General features: G+C 45.4%; 1 protein-coding gene across 8 annotated transcripts in view; it reads right to left on the bottom strand.

Moving 5' to 3' along the window:
- Positions 1 to 12,531, bottom strand: part of PDZD2 (PDZ domain containing 2) — a 414,864-nt gene that overhangs the window by 148,739 nt on the left and 253,594 nt on the right. Inside the window, exon 1 of one of the 8 annotated variants that reach the window (XM_055422229.2) lies at positions 3,312 to 3,515. The exons of the other annotated variants lie outside the window; for them this stretch is intronic. The gene's annotated coding sequence lies outside the window, so the exon portion shown is untranslated. Of the gene's footprint in view, positions 1 to 3,311; positions 3,516 to 12,531 lie in introns of those variants that run through there. 8 annotated transcript variants of the gene reach the window in all.

Genomic DNA, 12,531 nt, shown 5'->3' with positions numbered 1-12,531 from the left:
AGACTGTGTCTGTCTCTTGAGGGGCGAGCTTGCTGCTGGGTTTGGAAGTGAAAAGATCCCTCTCGCTGTGTCTAGTCTCTGAGCTGCGTACTGCAGACGCCTTCTGAGAAACCAAAGCTGACCCTTCACCTCAGAGCCTGCTTCACTGAGTCTGGCCACACAGACCATGCCATCAAGGGCCAATGTGATCAATTCCCTCATGTGTTGTGATTCCTGATTAACTGCCCTTCACTTGGGGAGCCCAGGCCTCCACTTGGTTGGCTTCCAGTTGAGTTTCAGCAGTTACGCAAATCAGATTTCTGACTGTGTCTGAAATTCTGGTGCATACAGGAATAGCAGATTGCTTAATCTCTAAATTCAGAGCCAACCCCCTTTCTAAATACAGACAAAGGTGCAGCCTGGCTCATGTGGTAGGTTAAAGGAGCCACCCTCACCAGCTCTGACAACCTGACTTATCAAGTGTATTGTCGCCATCTTGTTTTCTAGGTTCCAACTCCCATGGGGCACCATATGCACACATTTTCATCTTTCCTTACTCGTTTTCATTCCGTCAAACTTGGCCCTACCCCCATTCTTCTCTACTGACAGCTTCCAATTTCCAAATACAGAGGCTAGGTGACTGCAATGTCCTGGAGGGAAAAAAAAAATTATACCAGCCTTTGTGTTTTTCTTCTTAAACTACAATCTTCTTGAGAAAAACTTTCCTTTGTTTCTGCAATCCACAGGAAGCTACTTACAAAAGTCAGCTACACATCCAGGCCTGCAGTTCTGACAGAAGTTAAAACATGAGCAAGTCACTAGATTTTCCTCTTATTAGAAATGACATTAATAATGAAATCCCATGCTGGGTCAATGAGAATTGCATGTTCAGGGGTCAGCTTAGCTGGCCGAAAGTAAGCGTTCTTATAGCCAATAAGGAAACACTTCTAAATATGAGAAAACATGATATTCACTTATTTATTTTACAGAAAACATCTTTTTCTTCCCCCCAAAGTGACAACACCAAACAATCCGGATTGTACCTGTCTGGCCCAGCAATCAAGTCTGCAAAACGGAGGAAAGGAAATGAATCATTTCTGAGTAAGATAGCAGAGTTCTGGTTCCCTGCTCAGGTTCTTTCAGTGGCATGTCTGCCCACGTGGTGGGTCTCATCGGTACCTACACCAGCGGGTTCCCCAATGAGAGGGAAGGGTGAAAATCCAACTGTAGACACAGTTGGCCTGACATTTCTTTCCTAATGTTTGGATCCTGCAGAAAATCTTCAACTTCCTGGCTCCTGAATCTCCCCTTTTGGAGGTAGTTGTACCGTCTAACACAGACTGAGACGGTAAAATCATTTCCAAAATGAGCAGCTCATCTGAACTGCCAAAGACGTAATGAGCCGATCGACCCACTGGTCACGCTGCTCCTGAGTGATGTCAATTGAGGGTGGCAAACATCTCCCTCGTTGGAAAAGACCCTGCTGCTGGGAAGGGTTGAGGGCAGGAGGAGAAGGGGACAACAGAGGATGACATGGATGGGTGGCATCACAGACTCGATGGACGTGAGTTTGAGCAAGCTGTGGGAGATGGTGAAGGACAGGGAAGCCTGGAGTGCTGCAGTCCATGGGATGGCAAAGAGCCAGTTGACTCAGCAACTGAACAACAGTCAACAGTCGATATTTTAGGCTTTGAAGGCCACGTCTGTCTCAGTCCTGTATTTTTTATCTCTTGTATTTTTACCTCTTGTCCTGTATTTTCTATCTTCTTTTTCCTTGAAAATGGAAACCACATTCTTAGCTCTGGAGCCATTCAAAAACAGGCTGGGGAAGGCTGGATTTGGCCCACAGGCCACAGTGTGCTGCTCTGACTGCTTCCAGAACGGACCCTAGGAAGGAGTCTGCGTGCCTGCCTGACTTGCCTTAATTCCCTGCAAACAGCACCTGGGACAGACTGGTGTGAAGGACGGGGACCAATGGGACTCCTCCAAAGGTAGATGGTAGCAAGAATGGGTGTGGGTGGAGAGGTCCTGTGGTCCTAAAGACCACAGGAGTGCCGCTCCCCCACCCATAAATAGGTCTAGCTGTGGAAGGCTGAAAAGTCAGAGATAAGGTTTGGGCTTGCCTTGACTAAGCACAGCCATCTCCCAGCCCTCCAGGCCTAAAATGAAAAGCCACAAGGCTTGGCCACCACAGCTTGAAGACAACAGTCAGCCAGTGAGTGGTTACCAAAGCAGCTCTCACATCTGCCTTCCCAGACACACCCCTGCGGCTAGCAGGGCATTCTCGAAAACTCCGAGGGTGTTGAACTTATTCAGCTGGAATACAGTTCTCTGCCTGATCTGACACTCCTGTCACGCTGACCACACATGCCACTTCCGACCTACCCCAGCTCAATTTCATGACACTCTGACCACTTTATTGTGGGGGAAATCTAGGTCCAATTATCCAGGCGCCAACCAGAAGCAAAGCCTGGAAACGGTTCAGAAACCCAGGCTTGTGATGGTCTTTTTTTTTTTTTTCCTGTTCTGCTTCCTTATCACAAGCCCCAACGATGGAAAGGATGCTCTGAGATTCAGCTGCAACCGCAGGAGCCACAAATCAGTCCTTAAATTATCCTGGCATGTGGCTGCTACCCTTGGCCCTCCCTGTTTATTTTCTGCTCCTGAGTACAAACACGGCACAGTGATAATTCCCAGCCTTCTCCCCGATCACATCACCCACCCCCATCACTGCTGCCCCCACAGAAATATTCGGGATCCACACTGTACTCTCACCATTCTTTCCAATTCCCTGATTGAGAAACAGAGGCAGCCTGCCTTAATGGAGAAAACATTAGTGCATGCAGGCTTCGCTCTGGACCCCAGTCAATTTCTGGACATTTCACAGCTGTTATACATCCACCTCCTTTCTTACAAAAGCTAGTAAAAACTAGCAAGCACCTTGTTAGCGCTGAAATATGAAAACACAGCAACCATCAAGCCGGCAAATCAGTTTCTGGTTGGCTATCTTTAAAGTATTTGTTCTAAAACAGTGTCTGTAGCTCATTGATTCTCTGTCAATTTTTAAATCACTTTTAACTTAAATGGTGTATGATTTAGGGGGGAGATTTTTTTTTTAAGGCAACCCCTACAATATAGCTGACACTTGGTCATCAAACAGAGGAAATCTCTGGCTTGGGCATCGTTCAGGCTCTAAGTCTGTTTCTTATGTCAATATTATCTTCTCACTTCTCATACACTTAAAAAACAACAAAGAAACCTTGGAAGACGTGTGTTGTGTTCAGGGAGAAACTGAGACTCTCCTGGCCGCTCAGGTCTCATTCGCCTCCTACCTGCTTTAGGAAGTGATCGGGTGGGAGTTCTCCGCTGTCTTTCACGGCCGTTGACACAGGATGGACTCCAAAGTGTGGTTCGCTTCATTTCCCTTTTCCACTCAGTTCTTTAAAGTCCTGGGTTATTAACTATCGACGAACATGCGAACCCTGCCAGTGCGAGCTCCGACTTCCTGCCAAGTCCCCATATTCTCTGGAGCTCAGGAGTATGAGCTCTCTCTCTCTGTCTCTCTCCCCTCCCTCCTCCTCTCAGCTTCACCTCCTGAGTGTGACGGCCCCACCCACAGCACTCAGATCATTTTTCATTTATGAGTGCATCCTGCTAAACTGCGTCTGCAAGAGGACAAACCAACCCTTGCCCTGCCAGCATCGTGCAACCAGGTTGTTGGAACCAGGCTTGGATTTTCTGGGACTACGGGGGCATCCGAGCCTGGCGGAGGTTACCCACGCCTTCCTTCTGGAGGTGTCTGTGGTCAGTTCTTCCACCAGCAAAGGACACACACCTTGGTGGTGGAGTTGAAATGGCTTCGTTCAATAGACACCACCAACACCCAGTGAGGAGGGTGTACGATTTCAGGCCTAAGACAACCAGAAATACACCGAGATGTGTATGTCACCTGCTCCCCAAATGTGAAGCCAGCAGAAGGTGTCAAGAAGCTTTCCACTCAGTCACCTAAGTGTTCACAACAAAGTATTTTACTTTGCATTTTCTTTCTTTTTTAAAAATTATTTATTTTTAATTGGAGAATAAGTGTTGTGCAATATTGCGTTGGTTTCTGCTATGTATCAACATGAATCGGCTATAGGTATACGCATGCCCCTCCTTTGTGAACCTCCCTCCCACCTCCCACCCCATCTCACCCCTCCAGGTTGTCACGGAGCATCAGATGTGAGCTCCCTGCATCAAACAGAAAATTTCCACCAGCTCTCTAACTTTACACATGGTAACGCATATGTTTTAGTGCTACTCTCTCAATTCTGCCCACCTTCTCCTTCCCTCCCTGTGTCTACAAGTCTACTTTGCATGCGCTTCCCTTGTGGCTCAGCTGGTAAAGCATCTGCCTGCAATGCGGGAGACCTCGGTTTGATACCCGGGTTGGGAAGATCCCCTGCCTGGAGAAGGGAAAGGCTACCCACTCCAGTATTCCGGCCTAGAGAATTCGGTTTGCAAAGAGTCGGACACAACTGAGTGACTTTCACCTTTTTCCTTCCCTCCCTGTGTCTATAAGTCTACTTTGCATTTTCTATCAAAGGGCCAGTTCTTATTGTATTCAAATGGGAATAAAAATCGAAACTTTAAATAATTTTCCCATCATGACCTCAAGGCTACAATTTTCCTAACCCAACAGTACTTCCTTCTTCTACCCCAGGACACCACCAGAGATTATCAGAGATTATCAGCCAGCCCTGGAGACTAAATTTTATAGAAACGATTGGATTTTACTAAGGAAATAGAATTAAAAGAAACCAGGTTTCCATAAATAAATTGGGACTTCCACTATGTGTAAAATTCACCTTATTCTGCAACTAGGGCAAAAGAGTCTTTCATGATCCATCAACCAAAGATAGAGGTCTCTAAAACCCTACAGTCATCATGGCAGGTATGAAAATTCACAAATTGTTTAAATGGGAATAATGCTACGAAAATGCTGACCATTCTTTAGAAGCCACGCTTGTTGGGAATAAAAGAGAAAATCCTGTCTGCTCGTTGCAATCACTGTCTAGTCACGTGTCTAGAAAACCCAGGAGGACTGCTGGGTTTTAGGATAATTTGAATTTAATCTATTCATTCTTTTTAGAGTTTTATCCACTATGGATTTCCCCCACAAGGAATCCCAGACTGTCATGAACGTGTCCCAAATACCATGGGAGGAAGTTCTTCATTCTTCAAAATTGTTTTTTAAGTGCTTCATATATTAAAAAAAATTATGACTGACTGTCTCAGACAGTCTGGTTTTCTGTTTGTTGCTTTGTTTTGTTGTTTTTTTATAATAAGATGGTTAAAAATGTCTCTGAGAAAGAAAATGCTATATATTTCTGCACACACTCCAAATCAGGTTCCAGTCATCAGAACACCTTAATACCACATCCATGGGGGAAAAAAAATAAGCCATCTGCCTTTTACTGGTGAGAAAAAGCAAAGTAAGATAAAAAGTCATCGATGTATACATGATGTCTCACTGGTGGGGCAGAGAAAACTGACAGGAAGATTAGTGCCGAGTCTCCAAACCCAAACAGGGAATCTAGGACCAGTCTGAATTTTCACATGCAGTCCAGGGGCCAGAGAGTTGATCATGCAGGTGACCACTTGGGACTTACTTTCCTCGTTGAAGGAAAGTAGACAGGCTCTGAATTTAGCTAAAGAGAATAAAATCTGTTCTTTAAAAAAAAAATTTTTAAAGAAGCGGGGTGAGAAAAGGACGTTAAAATTTTCTTGGCCCGTGACCAAGCAACAGTCTTAACAAAAGGTAAAATTTGCTTATATTCTCTTCAGTATTAGTTTGTGACATGTGCCAAAAGTCTGTGGTGGAACCAGTCATTCCACCTTTCTTTTGCCCTATTTTCTCAGCAAGTATGGATAATATACCAAGCAATTTTGCTTTACGGGGTAATGCTACTACATTTACTCATAAAATGAGCCATGTAGCATGTACTAGAATGCAGAAAGTGCACAAGCCATTAGAAACTTCCAGCTCTCCAAGATTTCAGGGCAGATGACTTTCTGGTCAAGCTGTCCCTGTTAAGAGTCTGGAGCTCAGGAATTCTCTGGTGGGCCAGTGGCTAGGTCCACTGCTGAGGACCTGGGTTCAAGCTCTGATTGGGGATCTAAGATCCACAAACCTCAAAGCATGGCCAAATGAAAGAAAACAATCAACTTCCGATGTCTGTTAAAGAAAAAAAAAAAGCATTAAAAAAAGAAGAATCCGGAGCTCTGCTTCCATCTCACCCACCATGGTTCCTGGGCTTAGAAGGGCACCATGCTCTCCCCTTTTATGACCTGGGAGGAGCCCCATGGATTACTTAGCTGTACTTTCTCATGGATGGGGATGTGGAGAAAGACGATCTGAGAGACAAGGGAACTTGCCAAGGTCAGGGCACATTAGTGGAAATACTGAGATTCAAACTCTAGGACAGAGCTGGCTGGACAAGAATGACAATGGGCTCAGTGATGACTGTCCAGCTGGTAACAAAGTCCATCATGAGGACACACACTCTCCCTGAGTCAAAGCAGAAGAGTCACAAATGAAGTATCAGAAGTGATTCCCCAACAGAGAAAAGAATCCACAACACCACAAAAACCTATGGACACTTCTGGGTACATACCCCAAAGAATAGGAAGAAGGACACAAAGGGCTGTTTGTACAATCACATTCATAGCAGCAATGCCTAAAAGGTGAAAGCAGCCCAAGGGTTCACTGATGAATGAACAGAAAAACAAAACGTGTTACATGCATAGAACTGAATAGTATCGAGCTTTAAAAAGGATGGAAACTCTGACATACACTACAACAGCGATGAACCAGGAGGACATTATGCTCAGTGAAACAGACCAGTCACAAAAAGATATTATATGAGCTACCGAGATAAGTCAGATTCACACAGAGAGAAGGCAAAATGATGGCCCAGGGACGGCGGAGAGGGGAGAATGGGCAGTTACCATTTAATGGGCAGTTTCAGTTGCTAGATGAAAGATGTTCTGGAGAGGACTGGGATTTACACAACAATATGAACATACCTTATACCACAGAACTATATGCTGAAAAATGGCTAACGCTTTTCCATTAAAATTTTATAAATTTAGCCCAGATTTATATCACATACATTTTATATTATATATACAGTTGTCCCTTGGCATCTGCAGGTGACCGGTTCCAGACTCACCATAGATACCAAAATCCACATACACTCAACTCCCAGGTTGGCCCTCATATCCATGGATTTTGCATCCACAGATTTAACCAACCTCTGATCATAAGTAGTATATGCATCAAAAGAAGCTCACATAAGGGACCCACGTGCTTCAACCCCGCATTGCTCAAGCGTCAAGTGTATCTTGAAAAAGCCGGCAGAATTTGAATTTTCTTTACAATTTCCCGTTGGTCAGGCCTAAGGTTATCAGGCTTCATGTTATCAAAGCCACAGTGTGAAAGGCTACCACTTGCCAAAATTCATAAATGACTTGCAAACACAGAAAGCACTCAAGTTTCCTTCTCTTGTTCCCATCCCCCAGTCAAAAATAGTTCACAGAGAATTATGAAAGCCAACAGGTAACTCAGTTTGTCTTCATAACCTGTGATGGGAGATGATAAGTGATGCTGATGGGAACACCCTGCCACTTGTGCAAGAAGGGACAGCTGTGACCTGGCAACTGAGAGAGGCAGTTCCTTCCAACTTCCATCATCAATGTGGAGGTTTCACAAACACCCTTGAGAAAGTCAAGCTCTATGCAGCTATAATCCTTTCATCTCCTCCACAAAGCCCTCTTAAGAGCTCACATACCCTTTCACCTCACTCTACTTTGGCAGCATATACAGATGCCATCATGCTTTTTTTTTGGTCCTTAATTATATGCAGAACTGATTTTAAGCTGTTAAATGTGTCCAATGAGACCCTACATTGCTGGTGGATAGAGCTTCCCAGCTCTCTGACCATCAGTTCTCAGCCTTCATCCTTGACCTCTCTCCTCCTTCCTGGAGAGCCCCGGTAGCTGAAGAAGCACCAGCATTTCTCTTTCTCTTCCCTGGCTTATTCCTTCTACATCTATGACAATAACAACCAAGGAAGAGCTGCCAACTCCTCAACCTCCATCTCTCTTCTGAGTTTCAGACCCAGATCTCTGCCTGCCTCCTGCCCAGCTCCTGAAAGATGTCTTTCAGGCATCTCAAACTCAGCAGGGTCTGAGATAAACCCATCATGTTCTCTGTCACCTGGTTCCTTCTCGTATACTTCCTCTTTTCATTAAGGTCAATCCCCACTCACTCAAGAACTCTTGAGAGGGTCTTGAACAGCAAGGAGATCAAACCAGTCAATCTGTTAGGGGAAGTACACTGATTGAAACTGCCCACCCTGGCCAGGCACCATAGTAACCATTTGCATGAGTTGTTTTAGGACAGGAGGTCCTGGTAAGGAACGGGGAACTAATAAGCCTCCACCAACCAGAGGATGCTGGGAAACGTTGGGGGCGGGAGGAGAAGGGGATGACCAAGAATGAGATGGCTAGATGGCATCACCGACTCTGTGGACATGAGTTTGAGTGTACTCCGGGAGTTGGTGATGGACAGGGAGGCCTGGCGTGCTGTGATTCATGGGGTCGCGGAGAGTCGGACACGACTGAGCGACTGAATTGAACTGAACCAGAGGAGTTCAGGAAAGGTCAAAAGGAGACACCACCTGTCCGACCACCTCCCAGAATCCTCTCTGGCATCCATCTTGGCCAAACAAGGTGTGCACTACCAGGAAGGACTCTGAGTCAGAATGCTTGGCTAAGACAACCCGGAAACTAATCCCATCACCATAAAACCCGAGACTGCAAGCCACATGACAGAGCTGCTCTCCTGGGTTCTCTTACCCTACTGCTCTCTCCACCCGGGTGCCCTTTCCCAATAAAATCTCTTGCTTTGTCAGCACATGTGTCGCCTCAGACAATTCATTTCCAATTGTTAGACTAGAGCCCAGTTTCGGGTCCCCCCCTTCCTGCAACAAATCAAGGAAATAAACCCTGAATATTCATTAGAAGGACTAATGTTGAAGCTCCAATACATTGGCCACCTGACTCAAAGAGCTGACTCACTGGAAAAGACTCTGATGCTGGGAAAGATTGCAGGCAAAAGGAAAAGGGGGTGGCAAATGATGAGATGGTTAGATAACATCACTGACTCAGTGGATATAAGTCTTAGCAAACTCTGGGAGATAGTGAAGGACAAGGAAGCCTGGCGGGCGGCAGTCCATGGGGTTGCAAAGAGTCGGATACGACTTAGTGACTGAACATCTACAAAAGTCACTCAAGCACAGATGAATCGTTCTCAACTCCTCTCACATTTGGTGGTGAGATCCTCTACCTCTTGAATCTTTTACTTGTGCCTTCCCCTGTATTCCCAGTTTATGGCTTTGACTCCAAACTACTCTCTCTTCCTCAGTTGTTGATCCCTTCAATCTAATGTAATCTTATGTATTTACCATTGGATGCGCACTGAGACATCCGATGGTAAACACATTAAGAGGGGCTTGATAGTTCCTCATTGTTCTAATAAATTCTCATGCCCAAAGAATAAAGCCATTCTTGATCTCCCTCCAATGACTACATCAGGAAACATGTTAGCTGCTGGTCTTTTTCGTGTATCTATGTTTGCACATAAACCAGTGCCTTTCCCCTACAGGGAGGAGGAGGGGTTGCTACTGGCATCTAGTGGGTAGAGGTCAGAGTTGCTGCCAAACACCCAACAATGCATAAGACAGCCCTCTTCAACAAACAACAAATCATACAGATTCTTAAAGCCTTATATTATACTGTTCATTGTTATGATGATGGCTTCCCATTCTAGGGACTGCAAGCACAAATTTGTCAGGGTGCAGGAAATTGTAAGAGAAAAGCAGGTTAGGCAAAAGGCGTGTCCTTCCTAATGCATTCAGATTCAAAATTCCAAAAACTCTGAGCTGAATCCTGCAGCAAAGGGGTGGGTTCACAGCCTCTCAGAGGCTTCTGAGCAGGGGTGGGGGATGTTCACCTTGCTGGCACTGGTTTCCTTATAAGTACTGGATCAATGTTCACTGAAAAGTTCCCTCTTATATTTCCCTTCAAAACCTGGCAAGCTCCCTGGTTCCAGTAAACAACTAGAAAAACAGGACAAAACTCTCAACTCATACTCAACACAGTTTCACTGTCCTTTTGAATTTTCCCCTCAAGGATTCTTTCTTCATAATCTTTCTAATAACTTTAGCTTAAAAAAAAAAAGACTCTACAAAGTACCAGTTTGAGGAGATTTTCTATGAAGGAAGGACTTCACTGTCAAATAAGTTATAGAAATTTGTATACCAGCTCTCCTTCTGGTATGTCCAAATCTGATGTTATCAACCGGTTCTCATTCCTGTCTTTATAACATAGCTTACTCATCAGTGAACAAGTGCTTTGAGGACTTTTTGAAAAACTTTCAGGCGTTCTCCTTGGCCCTCCTTCGGTATAGGGCATTTTATTGGTTTAAACTTTCCTTTGTGTGCAGAAAAGTGCCAACTCCCCCTAACTAAGTCCCCATCCTTCAGGGTCTGGGACCCTTTTCTCCTTCTCATAGCTGGTCTCCACATCTAAATGAACATGAAATTGCCCAGTGTTCTTTAGGAATGAACTGCCCTGGGTAAGGATGGATCAATGCCAAGGGAGTTCACGTTGGGATAAGAAACTGTAATGGAACAGGAAGTGCACAGGTGGGGAACAGGAAGTGCAAGGTGGGGAACAGGAAGTGCAAGGTGGGGAACAGGAAGTGCAAGGTGGGGAACAGGAAATACACAAATGAGTTCCAGGACCTGGTTCCTGAACAAGGACAGCTGTCTCTTAGGGCTACTGGTCATCTCAGGTCAACTTTTCAGAATCAAGGCCCATTAATGAGGATTAGGTCAGTCCATGAAAAAAGATACACAGGTTTCTTCTGGACATAGATGGAGATAAGGACCAATCACTTCAGGGCAAGGAAAACCTAACTTCAGAGGAGCAGAAAGCCTTTATCACTTCCATAAATGACCAATTCCCCCAGAGAAATCTGGAACAGTACATGCCCTCACATCGAGGCATTTACACCTTCCTGGCATCTAGTGACCCACCAGCCAGAGGTCTTGGTTACCAGTTGAATCCAGTCCCATCACTCCTGTGAATCCTGCCCCAACCTGAGGACTCCCTGGACCAGGTCATGGGAGTCTGTGGTTACTCACACTCAGAGGGGCAAAGGGAACAAAGCACTTTCTTAGCCAATGTCACGGCCACTGCAGCTGGAGATCTCTAACTCTTCTCCAGGCCCTGGCATCTCTAAGAAATCAATTTCAGGAGCATCCCTGCAGACAGTTCCCCAAAGCTTCAATATATGGTTTTATTAGTGTCCATGAGATTAACTCTTAAAACCAGAATCAAAGAGTAATTAAGAAGAGCCTCCTGGAACTTCCCTGGTGGTCCTGCGGTTAAGAATCTACCTGCCAATGCAGGGAACATGGGTTTGATCCCTGCTCCAGTAAGATCTCACATATCACGGGTCAGCTAAGCCCACGTACTACAATTACTGAAGTCCTAGAGACCAAGCTTCACAACAAGAGAAGCCACCACAGTAAGAAGCCTGTGCACAACTATAGAGTAGCCCCCACTCACCACAATGAGAAAAGCCCGAGCACAGCAACGAAGATCCAGCACAGTCAAATATAAGTAAATAGATAAAACAAATGAATAAAGGGCCTCTTCTAAAATTGGGGCAGATGAGACTCTGTCTACATGAAAAGGTTCCCATCGGGGTGAGCACGTGTGCTAAATGGGAAATGATGGATAAGGTAATGAGGATCAGATATTCCAAGGGAGGTGTCATCATGGGCTAGGACAAGCAGGACAAACTTTCCTGAGGATGTGGGTCTTAAGTAAAGGCTGCTTCTTGGTTTTGACATTTTCCCCACCATTTCACTCTCCTCCTTTCACAGAGGAGAAGAAAGTGGGCTACTCTTCATGCTTGCTACACCTGGAGACAATTGTGTTCCAGCCCAACCCACCTAACCTGGCACCATCATAGGGAACACAGCATGCCAGATACTAGGCTTGTTAAACAGACCCACTGGAATGGACTGCTGCCAGCTGGGTTCAGGATCACACTGCTGCCCACACCGGCTTGGAGCCCATGACAAAGTCAACAGTCACAACTCCATTAAGACTCTACATGAGGAAACAAATATGGTGGGCTTGGAATCCACCACTCTTTATTTTATTTTGACTACATTGCTATTGTCCAGTAGTCAAAGTAGCCACTCATTTGGTTCTCAGAAACTGAAGGCGGGGTGGATGGATTGTTGTTGTTTAGTCGCACTGTCGTATCAGACTCTCTTGTGACTCCATAGACTCCACCAGACTCCTCTGTTCATAGGACTTCCCAGGCAAGAATACCGGAGTGGGTTGCCATTTCCTTCTCCAGAGGATCTTCCTGACCCAGGGATCAAATCCATGTCTCCTGCATTGGCAGGTGGATTCTTCACCACTGAG

The sequence above is a fragment of the Moschus berezovskii genome, chromosome 18, assembly GCF_049115385.1.
Source record: "Moschus berezovskii isolate FMDL1 chromosome 18, NW_MosBer_1.0, whole genome shotgun sequence".
NCBI lineage: Eukaryota > Metazoa > Chordata > Mammalia > Artiodactyla > Moschidae > Moschus > Moschus berezovskii.
The sequence above is the reverse complement of the archived record's forward strand: the minus strand, read 5'-3'. Positions and strand labels throughout refer to the sequence as shown.